The 11,110-nt window shown below is 34.0% G+C and overlaps 1 protein-coding gene and 1 long non-coding RNA gene across 10 annotated transcripts in view; both read right to left on the bottom strand.

Annotated features, from left to right (window-relative positions):
• The window catches only part of Ten-m (teneurin transmembrane protein Ten-m), a 683,381-nt gene that overhangs the window by 426,094 nt on the left and 246,177 nt on the right, over nucleotides 1-11,110 (bottom strand). The window lies entirely within an intron of this gene.
• On the bottom strand, nucleotides 213-1,943 carry LOC145970300 (uncharacterized). Its single transcript, XR_014438385.1, has 3 exons — nucleotides 1,766-1,943; nucleotides 1,103-1,418; nucleotides 213-930 (listed from the first exon to the last, which is right to left on the bottom strand). It is a non-coding gene; the product is annotated as an uncharacterized LOC145970300 (long non-coding RNA).

Here is an 11,110-nt window from a genome sequence, read left to right as displayed (position 1 = left end):
ATAAGATTGTTTCCGGCGTAAAAAAATTACAAGAAATTATGATATTACTCTTTTCTTCTCATCTTCTTCATTATTCTTTCGTTTTATAATACATAACAATTAAGACATACAGCTTAAAATAATGAGATTAAATATTAAAATGATTTCTAAGAAAATAAACTAAAATTTTAATTACAAATACTTATTTTTAATACATAATTGATGTCTTTTAAAAAATTACTTTCAAAATCAATGATAGATGTAAAAATCATGACATATGTAATATCTGTTATATACAATATTATGTAGTAAATTTTTCTATACAATTAGTATGAAAAAAATATGTCTCATATACATATATGTATATATGTATGTACATATGTATGTATGTGTACCGAATACTTTTAAAAAATTATTTTCGAAATCATTAACAGATCATGACATATGTAATATCTGGGAGATGTTAAATATAATATTATGTAATAAATTTTTTAATAGATACTAATACTATGATATTAATACATACTATGACTACTAAATGATATTAATGCTATAGATATTAGTACTATGAAAAATAACCGCAAATATATCTTTGTCGATGTTTGATAAATTCTTAATAAATAAACAATATATTTGTAAAACTGTAGATGTATTGTAATTATAATTTCATGTTATATTACTTAATGTTACGTCAAAAAGCAAATTATTACTCATCAAAGCGTAAAATTTTTCCATTTCCTTAAATATATTTTCGAGTTCAGTAGGGCCATCATATTCAGCAATGTTATCAAAATCCGTTGACTGAGAGCAGTTTAACTCAGAATCTCCAAGATGTAGTGATATATAGTCATTTTCATTGCCAAATTGATAAAAATTGCGTATTAGTTATTTGTAGCTGGTTTTAGGAATGTCTATAGAACTTTGCCAGAACGTAAAAAACTGTTTGTTAACCTGTTTGATGTTAATATTCATAATCTTTGTGATAAAGATATATTAAATATCTTGAATTTGATGATTTTACTTATTATATATAATTTTATTCATTAGGTATACAAAAATATATATGAATAAGTTAACGAAAAGAGATAAAATAATATTCGATTTATCGCCGTTTCTCTCTTACCCCGTTTATTGGAATTCCAAAGGTACATCGACTTGATCATGAGTGACCAAATGTTTCATTAAACAGACATAATTCTTTGGAAAAACTTGATCGCAATGTCGGCACGTTATTGTACTATCCTCATTTAATATAACATCATTACTATTTTCTATCCAGTATTGACGTTCTATCGCTGTATATTTATTAATTCCATGTTTACTTATTAAATGTAATTTCATACCGGTTTTTATGGTGTAATGTATATTATATATTTTATGACAAGTATCACATTGTACTTTATTGTCTTGTATTGCAGAATAGGAGTATTCGCTTTTTCCTATTTTGGAAATTTTTTAAGTGCCGTTTGAGTGCTACGAACTTTTGTAGAAACTCGATTGAAAAATGCCAAGCGGCGCGAAAGCGCTTGTCCTCTAATTATGAGTCGAAAAATGATAAGCCATCCTTGTTTATAATACTTAAAAAATGTACACTTGCAGAGTGTTATATTGCTTTAATTTCGTTTTAATTTGCCTATGACCAAACGGTAACAGTAAAGATACGCATCGACAAAAACCAGCATTTACTGTGAATTTACAAATTGATGCGCTGGCACTTTTAAGCACTGGATAGAAAAAGCGCGATCGCGCCGCTTGACACTGAAACGGATAATAATGTTATAAATACCTTTATGTTTCCTTTTTATGTGATTTATTACATTACAGTCTAGCCGAAGAGAATAATACTTATTATAAAAATTGCACGTTGCACCTGTAACGTATTTTGTAAAATACGGCCATACATAGCTGCCCATAATATTCGTTTTGTATCAGAGACTGTGTATGACTAAATTCAAACGAAGAATAATTTCAACGAAAAACATAGAAGTTAATAAAGGAAACAGAGAAAGGTCGTGAAAAAATGTCTTTGTATAAATGTAAATATTGATACACAATCTAAATCTGCCTAACAAATCTTGTGTTTATTCACTGCTAATATTCTCACTGTTTGTAAGAAGATTTTGAAAAAGAATAAATAATCATAAATATTACAATAAGTATGAATATTAAAAATTATTCATCTCTGCAAGATAGATCTGTCTATGGATCTGTGAATTAGCAACAATTACTTCTATCAAAGTAATTAGCGTCAAATTATCAAGATAAAAAATAGAAAAATACATTAACCAAAGATTATAATGTATTTTTATTTTATATATACAATATAATTTTATGTTAAAGAGATATATTATCTTACTTATTTAATAGTATTTTTTTATTTATCAACTAGAAGTATATATTACTTTTATTACAGTCAATGTATCGCACAGTTGAACAAGTTGGAGAAACACATGCTTATATTATATTATATATATTTATATATAAACTTTCTATCTTGATAAATGATATATGAATTTTCATCATATCAGCTGTGATGGAATGCAACACTTAATTACTAAGAAACAAGAGTATGTCGATTTTTGCGAAATCCATGTTCAATTTGATATCTTCTCTTATATTTTTTGTTACGAATTCAAATTAGAATAATAAAATTTGCCGAGATATTTCTCGATATTGTTTTTACACAAATTATAAATATTATATAACTGTATTTCGTTTACGAACTAGTTGCAGTTGTCATATGATTTAACATGAGAGAGGACAACTTTCTATTACTTATATTTTTAAAGCGCGACGCATTCTCTTTTCAGCAGCGTATCCCCATACTTCTTTTATATCATTTTTGGCGCGTAAAAGAAAAAGAAACGGGAACATCGCCTGCTTCGAAGTCCCGAAAGCTTTTGTGAGCACGTTTCACTCGTGGTTCGCGTCTCTTCTCGCTTCTCGGTGAGCAAAACCGACGGGAAAGGAGAAGCAACCGTGGCGCGCGCGCCAGCAAGGCGGATCAGCGACGCGAATAAAAGTTTCGCGAAAGGGGGAGGGCGCGTACAATGGCATCGAGGGGGCTACGAGGGTGAAAGTTGCGGCTGAATCATTGGTGCGGCAGAGGGCTGCTCCGCGAGATGGTACACCGCTCTACCTCGCTCATAAAATAAATCTGATATTACCGGGCATGCTCTTTCTCTCTCTCTCTCTTTCCTTCTCTCCTCCTCGTTGTTCCATGATGCATATATTTCAACCCTTCCAATATCCCTCCTTGTACACCGCGTTACTACGAAACGCGGGGGCGGCCGCGAGAGAAGCGCTCGATTCGAGCGGCGCCGCGTTTTCGGTATCGGATCGCGCGGGCGAATCGAGAGGCGGCCTGCGGGGCAGTATAGTAAAAACGGATAGTTTTTGCAGAGCAACTTGCGCGGGTCATGAACGTCGCCCTGAGCTATGCGCTTCCCGCGTTGTCGACACGCCAGATCGGAGAATGATCGCCGTGTCTACCTTCGACCGTACCTCCTCTCTCTACTTTCACCATTGAGATCAATTGTCCGCTGTTTATCGACAACACATTTCGCGGCGTTCAGAGTTTTGCTTGGCCTTTGTTGCACGGGATATTATAAATTGAGCGTAAAACAGAACACAAACGGAACTCTTTTAATCTGTATTTATTCTAGAATTTGCAGAAAATGGATTGACAAGAGAACTTATAGATTTTATTTATTTTTATTGTACTTAATAATATTTCTTAATAATATTTTCTCTCTCATTTTTTTGTGATTTTGATTTAATTTTCTTCTTTTTTTCATATGAAAAAAGAAGAATTTTCTATAATTTTCTATAATGTTATAAAATGACGTACAGTGTTTTGATGCATTGTACCTGAGGATTTATCTTTATTCCAACAATTTCTGTTATATTTTCGTAACGGAAATTTAATGACATTATGACTACCTGCGAGAATTGTCGCGAATAAAATTGTCACGCATTTCAAATTTCTTCAATTTGTATAAATATTTATCAAGTTTGACGTAGAATCCATTTTAGTTGCCTATATAACTCTCATCTATTTTCTCGTAGAAATTATTTCCACTAAAAAAGTGTTGGTAACTCTCATGATGAATCATTCCGATGCGATCGCGTCAAGAAGGGTCGTTCGGTCGTCTTTATCCGGTTCGTAAAGTCGACTCTTGCATTTGGATTGTACGGTTGTTTTGCAGATACGAAGAAGCACACGTTTTTACGAGTTTTTCGCTCTATCGCGTGTAGTGGCGAGCAACGCCGATCTATGCGGGGAGTAAAATCGGAAGTAAAAGCGATCGTAAAAAGTGTCGCGTTTTAACATAATCGCGGGATAGTTCCGAGAGGTGATAAAAAATTCACAGAGACACATATCCACGATAGCTACATCGTTTCGATCGTCATATCAATATACTTTTATGATATGTCAAACTGAGATTACCAAACGAGATTTCAATCTTGACCCGTAACTTCAATAGTAATTGACAAAAAATACATTTAAACCTAAATTATTTATTGCAAAAAAATTTTTTTCAGACCGAAACCTGAGATGTTTATTAATCAAAGTGCATTCAATGTGCCATATATTTGCTTGAAAATTTTGTGTAACTCTCTCTCTCTTTTTGAGAGAATTTTTATTTATATTAGCTCTATAAAATATTTTTTAATAATTTTTCGAAATTATTCTCGTATGATTGAAATTACTTTGATAGTAAACATTACATCACCATTTGGCACGCGAATATGACTTTTTTTTCATTGGCTCTGGGGTTCTGTTTACGCATCATAAAAAGTTAATGAAGTGGCAGCATGCGAAAATATACTTTGCACAGTCATGAGGAACTAGAATCGGGGGATTGCCTTGCGCCCGGTTTACAGTTATGGAAATTTCATACGCCATCCGGGAAGAAATAGGAAAGAGGCGAAGGGGAGGAAAATGACATGGTGATTTGTATTCCCGAAATATCGAGAGTATATTAACTTTTACGGTTGCCAGCATTATATTACCAGCCGGAACAACTTCATACACGTCGATCGTAAAGAAAGTGTCAAATATAAAGAACGCTAATAAACTCTCCCAATGAGAAAGTTGTTGCTACCGGGCTTTATAACGCGAAAAAATATTGCACTTTTATTCATTTTTATATTTCTCATTCCTACAAACGACATTTTTACGACGATATAATTTATATTATTATTATTATTATTATTATTATTATTATTATTATTATCATTATTATTATATTTTTTAAGACAAAGTTCTGTGTTTCCGTGAAGAGGATTTTTTATCCAATATAAAATTCTATCGTTGCTGATTATTCGTTTTACGAAACTTACGTCGAATTCTTTCAACCGTTTTATTTAAAACCTTTACAATTTTTATCGAAGACCATGAGAGGCAGTTTCCGCCGGTGCGTACATACGAGAAATAAAAATACACCCGCGTCTGCGACAGGTTTACGCAAAGCGGGCACGCCTGAATGCGCTTATTATAAGCGTCATTTGTTATCTCTTTAAAAATAGCGATGTGTCGGCGCTGTCGGACGACGATGCGGCAATGTCGAGCCGGATGCTGCGAGCCGCGGGACGATTTATCAACGAGCTCGGCGACAGGATCGTCCACGCAGGTTTGCTCACGATGGCTTATGAGCGACCAAGTTAAATCTTGCCTCACCTGGGTATGATGGGACCTTTGCGATCATACCCTCGCAACGCGGTTCTTTTAGAATCTTTTAAAAATACGCTTTTTAATTTTTTAGTTAGTAGTTTCATGTTCTATATGATATATGAAATTATAAATGGAATTTTATCTGAATTGTAGATAATTTAAAGCGAGATTAATTCGGCGATATATTTTTATCCGATTTTATTTAAGTAATATCCCGACAACACGTATCTAATCCTTGTAGACATTCTCGAATTAAGGGAAGGCATCTATTAATCAGAATTTCAAGGTATGCAAAACTCATGATAGCCAATTAGTCTGGTATCTTCCCCGACGTCGAATCGAATCAATTTGATCTTCCATCGCGCTTCCGTGGAGAGGGTACGTCGGTTGCGGCACGATAGGTGGATATAGCAAAATTTCAGGGGTAGCGAAAACCCATTACCACACTGAGAGCTGGTACAGGGTAGGTAAGGAGCATTACGAGATGAATTAGAACGCTGGTCCATTTCCTACCACTATCGCTTCTCCTCCTCCTGCTCCTCCTTCTCCTCTTCTTCTTCCTCCTACGATCGATCCTATCCGCTTAATATATAGATTCAGCGATATTATTGAATTAGCGTGGTTGAACGAAGCCAGGCTACTTAGACGCGTTAACGGGAAGATCGACGGGAAAGCTGGCCGCGGACGAGAGGGTTTACAATCCACGAATCGAAACGGCACTCCGATATTATCCTTCAGACCGCACTGTCCCCGGAGGGCACAACTCCTTGAATTTCCATCGCGAATCGCAAAACGCGAATGAGAAGTGGAAGAAAGGAAGAAATTACACGACTGTAGAAATGAAAAAAAAATCAAACGTGATTCTAATTTTTTATATGCAAGAAAAATTTTTTATTTTAATTCTTACACTTATAAAAAAATAATAAAATAAACAGATTAACAAGAATTAATTAATGTACGCATGCGCGGTTATTTCTTCCCTTATCGATTTTTTTTATCTTTGATACATTTCCGGATTTTATCCGGATGATGTTATTCGGCAAATGGAAATTTCATATAAAATATCATAGAGATACGAAGTTTGACTAACATGAAACTAACGCGCGCGGTAACCCGAGAAACTATTTTCCACGCAAAAAGTAAGATGCAGCCCTTGGGCGAGCAGATGAATCTACCTGTACGCGAGGCGCAGAGTGCCACTTCGTCATTGCCTTACGGTAACGGTTATGCTTTAGGAAAGTTTACCAGTTTGCTACTATCTATCTACCTCGTTTCTCGCTCGACGGATCCTTTTACTCGTTTCAGCATCCTCTTCCGCTCTCCTCTCTCACTTTTTCCCTCACGGTCTACTTTCAACCCTCTCTGTAACGCCGTCGTCTTCACGCTAAGAATCAACTTGTGTGGGAAAGCACTAGTTTTCCGTCTCACGCGTTGTTACATTTCTATCCGCACCAAACATCGTTTCGCGGCGAAATGCAAGTCTAATTCAGATCGCGCGAATTTTGATTGAAATTTTGATTGTAAAAATAAAAAGAAGAGATATGCAATAATGAAAAGAGTTTGACATAAATAGCGTATGATATAAAATTAGCGTATGATTTTTATAGTCTATATTTGATGAGAAAATCGAAAAATAACTAACATGGAAAATAGCTAGATTAAAAATTACGAGTTAGCTTATTATTTTGTTTCGCGATAATTTGCAACATGCGAGAAATTTGCAACATTAAGTGCACAACTTCCTAAAGATCGTAGATTTTTATATGGAACAACTTTTTCCGAATTATAAAATTTTGCCAGAAAGTTTTTAAATACGCGAGACTTAAAGTTTAATTTACGAATTGCGGCAAGCAAAGTAAAATGTTTTTTTCTACATTTACTAGATTTTATTTTTAAATATACTTCATATTACGAGGCTTTGTATTTAATTACGAATGTACCGCAAATTTAATCGCGTTTCGCGAAAGGATATTCTGGTCCTCGTCACGACATTTACAGATCAGTACCGTCTAAGAGAATCTCACTCGCTTCAACCGGGATTTTCCGGCTGTCCCTTCGAGAGGCCCCTTCGGCCCGTCACTTAATAATCTTTATTCCCTAATTCCACAAGATACGTAAAGTCGGACAGTTAAGTCCCCCGGATTAGATCATGATCGAGGAACACGAAGACGAGGGTCCGCGTTTCCCAACGTTCATACGGTACGAAGTAAAAGAAAGGAGTTCGTTCGTTGAACTTATGTAGACCTCTAAGCCCCTTTCTTGTGGAAATTTCTTGAGATTAAAGTCAGATCAAGAACAGTTTGATTACATCTCTCGCATGTGCTTATGTAATAAATAATTTATAATTCTTTTTTATTCTCTCTATAAGAAAGATCATCCGGTATGGTGTATGTAATGCGATTAATAAATTATTATCTTATTAACTTTCAAATCTCTTAACATATATTTTACAGCACATTAAAATCGATTAAAAATTGTATTCGTACAATTTTATACGTTTTATTTACTGCAACATTTTTACATACAAATTTTTCAAAAACAATTAATTTATTTTAATAATTATTATGTTTTTATCCACTTGATTACATATTAGATACATGTAATGATTGCTTACAAAAGATACTCTGTCACGATATCGGTTTTTTTCTCAAGATATGGAAAAAATGGGAAGCTTAAAGGGAAAGTTCTTCAATTGAAGCATAAGAGGGACATTAGATTATCTTCTCGAACTAAACCGATCGACCGATGTCGCGAATTGTCAATCTTTCAACTCTTGAAGCCCTCCCCGAAATTACTCTGGCGAAATAGTTGGCTCGATTTTGCCCATGAAGAGAGACCCTTTAGGAGAGAATCCCTTCAGGCCTCGCGGGCGACATCTGGGCGTGTGAACATCGTGCTACGACAACGGAGAATCGGCACCGCTAATAATTACCACCCTCGAAATTCTCTTGCTCCAAGACACCCCATGGACCATTTCTCGCGTGGCTAAGCACGCGATTTCCGAAAGCCGGGCTGCCACGCTAAAATATCTCGCCTCGAGGCGAAGAATGGTGCGCGTTGCCGGCGCCCCGGTGGCGGGTGTGACATCGAATGAAATCGAGGGGATGAAATCGTTTGTCACGTCATTTCATTTGTTACTCTTGCTTTCGAATCGTCGCCGTAGATAACATTATGGCGCGAGTAAAAATATATCGATTTTGTCTCGATTGCACGCATCGTGATTATTGCTTTCTCGTTCGCGAAGATCCACATTTATTTTAATTAAAAGATGTATGATAATGCTCCGCCGATTAATTACTTTATACAGAATTTATAATACGCTTTTCTTCTTAATATTTCTGAGATTGCTAACTTAAAAAATTCTTTAGATGAAAAATAAGAAGAGATTGTGATTTAATAATGCAATACGTGATAAATACAATAATCACTTCAATTTAAAAGTTTGCAAGATATACGTTAGTTTGCAATATTTTTTAGCATTTAAAATTTTAGAAATCTGATTAGAAACAAATATTCTTGAAGGCTTCGAGACGAAATAACTGGCTTATAGCGACGTGGAGAAAACGTTGTAAGCTTCCCCGGTATTCTTGAATTAAACTGTATATGCGTTCGAACCCTCGAATATGTCGCGCTATAAGAGATCGCTTCAGCGTCCCACAGATTGGCTATTAAAACCTTCCATACCAAGTGCCTCGAGAGCCTTCACGAAACTCCCTGCCGACGATATGAAGGGTTGTTTCCAATTTTCCTAAATTACGCGATATAGTCGCGATGCGTATAGACGACAAAATTCGTTTTCGACCCTTCCTTTTCGCTGGAATGTATTTTCAATTGGACTATATTTTCAAATACATCAACACACGTACTTTGCCCAAGTTTGATACATCTTTTTTATGTATCAGAGTTAAATTAATTATCTTTGTTTCGGGTATAATAATTAATCTCATATATAGTTGTAATAGATTTAAATCTCAATTCTCTTTTGCTATAAAGTAAAGAAACGTGATGAGCTCTTTTTTCATTAGTTTTATGCACGCTACATACGATAAATTTTCTTCTTGCGGATTTACTTAAGCTTATTCCAAAACAATCGGATTAATTTCACGCTCGATTCATTGAGGCTCTTGCAATCAATGTTATCTTCATCGAACAACTAATTATATTTTTGCTACGACGGAAGGAAGGATCTAATATTCTGTCGTTGGTTACAACACGCGAATAGAGTTTGCAAAGGATTTTCGTGAATATAATAATAGTACTAGGCCAATCCTTCGCACAATGGGCCACTGAAGTAGCTTTTAATAAGGAGTATTGATTGCCAAGAAATGGAAAATCTTTCGCGAAAAATTCAAATTACCAAACCTCTTTATAGGTTTAAATATTGTTGAATAATATATTTATATATAAATATACAAATTTTTTGCACACAAACATTAATATATTTCAAGATAAATAACTCGTAATATATTGCTTAAAAAAACATTTTATTTTATTTCGTTACGTAATTTAAATACTGAAATCTTTTATTTATACGCAGATTAATTGATTATTATTACTTTCGTGCTAAACAATATATTGTAATAAAATAAAATATAACATATATAATATATATGTACAGATAAAATAAATATTAATAATATTATATTTCACAAAGAGAGATTTCATGACAATATAATATTTATTTGTCTCTCATTTATCAAATAAGTTATCTAAAATATGTACGCACGTACATATTTCCGATACTTTTAATAGCTTATCAAAATCCTATTTCCTCTCAAAAGTTCATGTAATCATGTTATGTGTGTGTAGTTATTGATTGATAGAAATGTGAATATATATGACTACGTATAGTCTGTATTTTGGAAGAAATATAAGATTATTGGAACGGATAAAAATTCTTTATATATCCGGTATAGGAAAGAGAGAGTTATATATATCATATTATAAAGACGATTGAGGCTAACTCTATTTTGACGGTGACGATTTATATTTGATAAACTGCCGGACAAAGAATTCTTTTTAGCTGACAGAAAAGAAAATTGACCGGAAAATCCAATTAGCCTCATCCGTCCTTTTTTCGCAGTATCTTTGATGCTAAATTATACCTTCTCTCTTTTTCTAAAAGCAGCATAATTAAATTTATTGCGCCTGAGAAAGTTGTATTTAATTCTGCCAGTATTTCACTTTCACTGGCTTTGGAACGAATTTTCGTAAACTTATTAAGAGTAAATCGTATTAGCTGAAAAAATAAGTAGCTTTAATGTATCTTGAGCTTCTTTAATATAATTTTAATATACTTATACATGTAATCTCGTGTCTCTTTATTTATCTGTCATTCATATAGTATTTAAACTTTTAAACTTTTCAAGTTACAAATATCATATACTGCGTGTATATTTTACATTAACGAGATTCTGTTATATTCACATTTTCCCTTTTAAAAATATTTTGCAG

The sequence above is a fragment of the Camponotus vicinus genome, unplaced genomic scaffold (genome assembly GCF_025532165.1).
Source record: "Camponotus vicinus isolate PSW18456_S1 unplaced genomic scaffold, iyCamVici1.0 SCAF_4, whole genome shotgun sequence".
Taxonomy (NCBI): domain Eukaryota; kingdom Metazoa; phylum Arthropoda; class Insecta; order Hymenoptera; family Formicidae; genus Camponotus; species Camponotus vicinus.
This window is presented reverse-complemented; position numbering and strand designations above follow the sequence as displayed.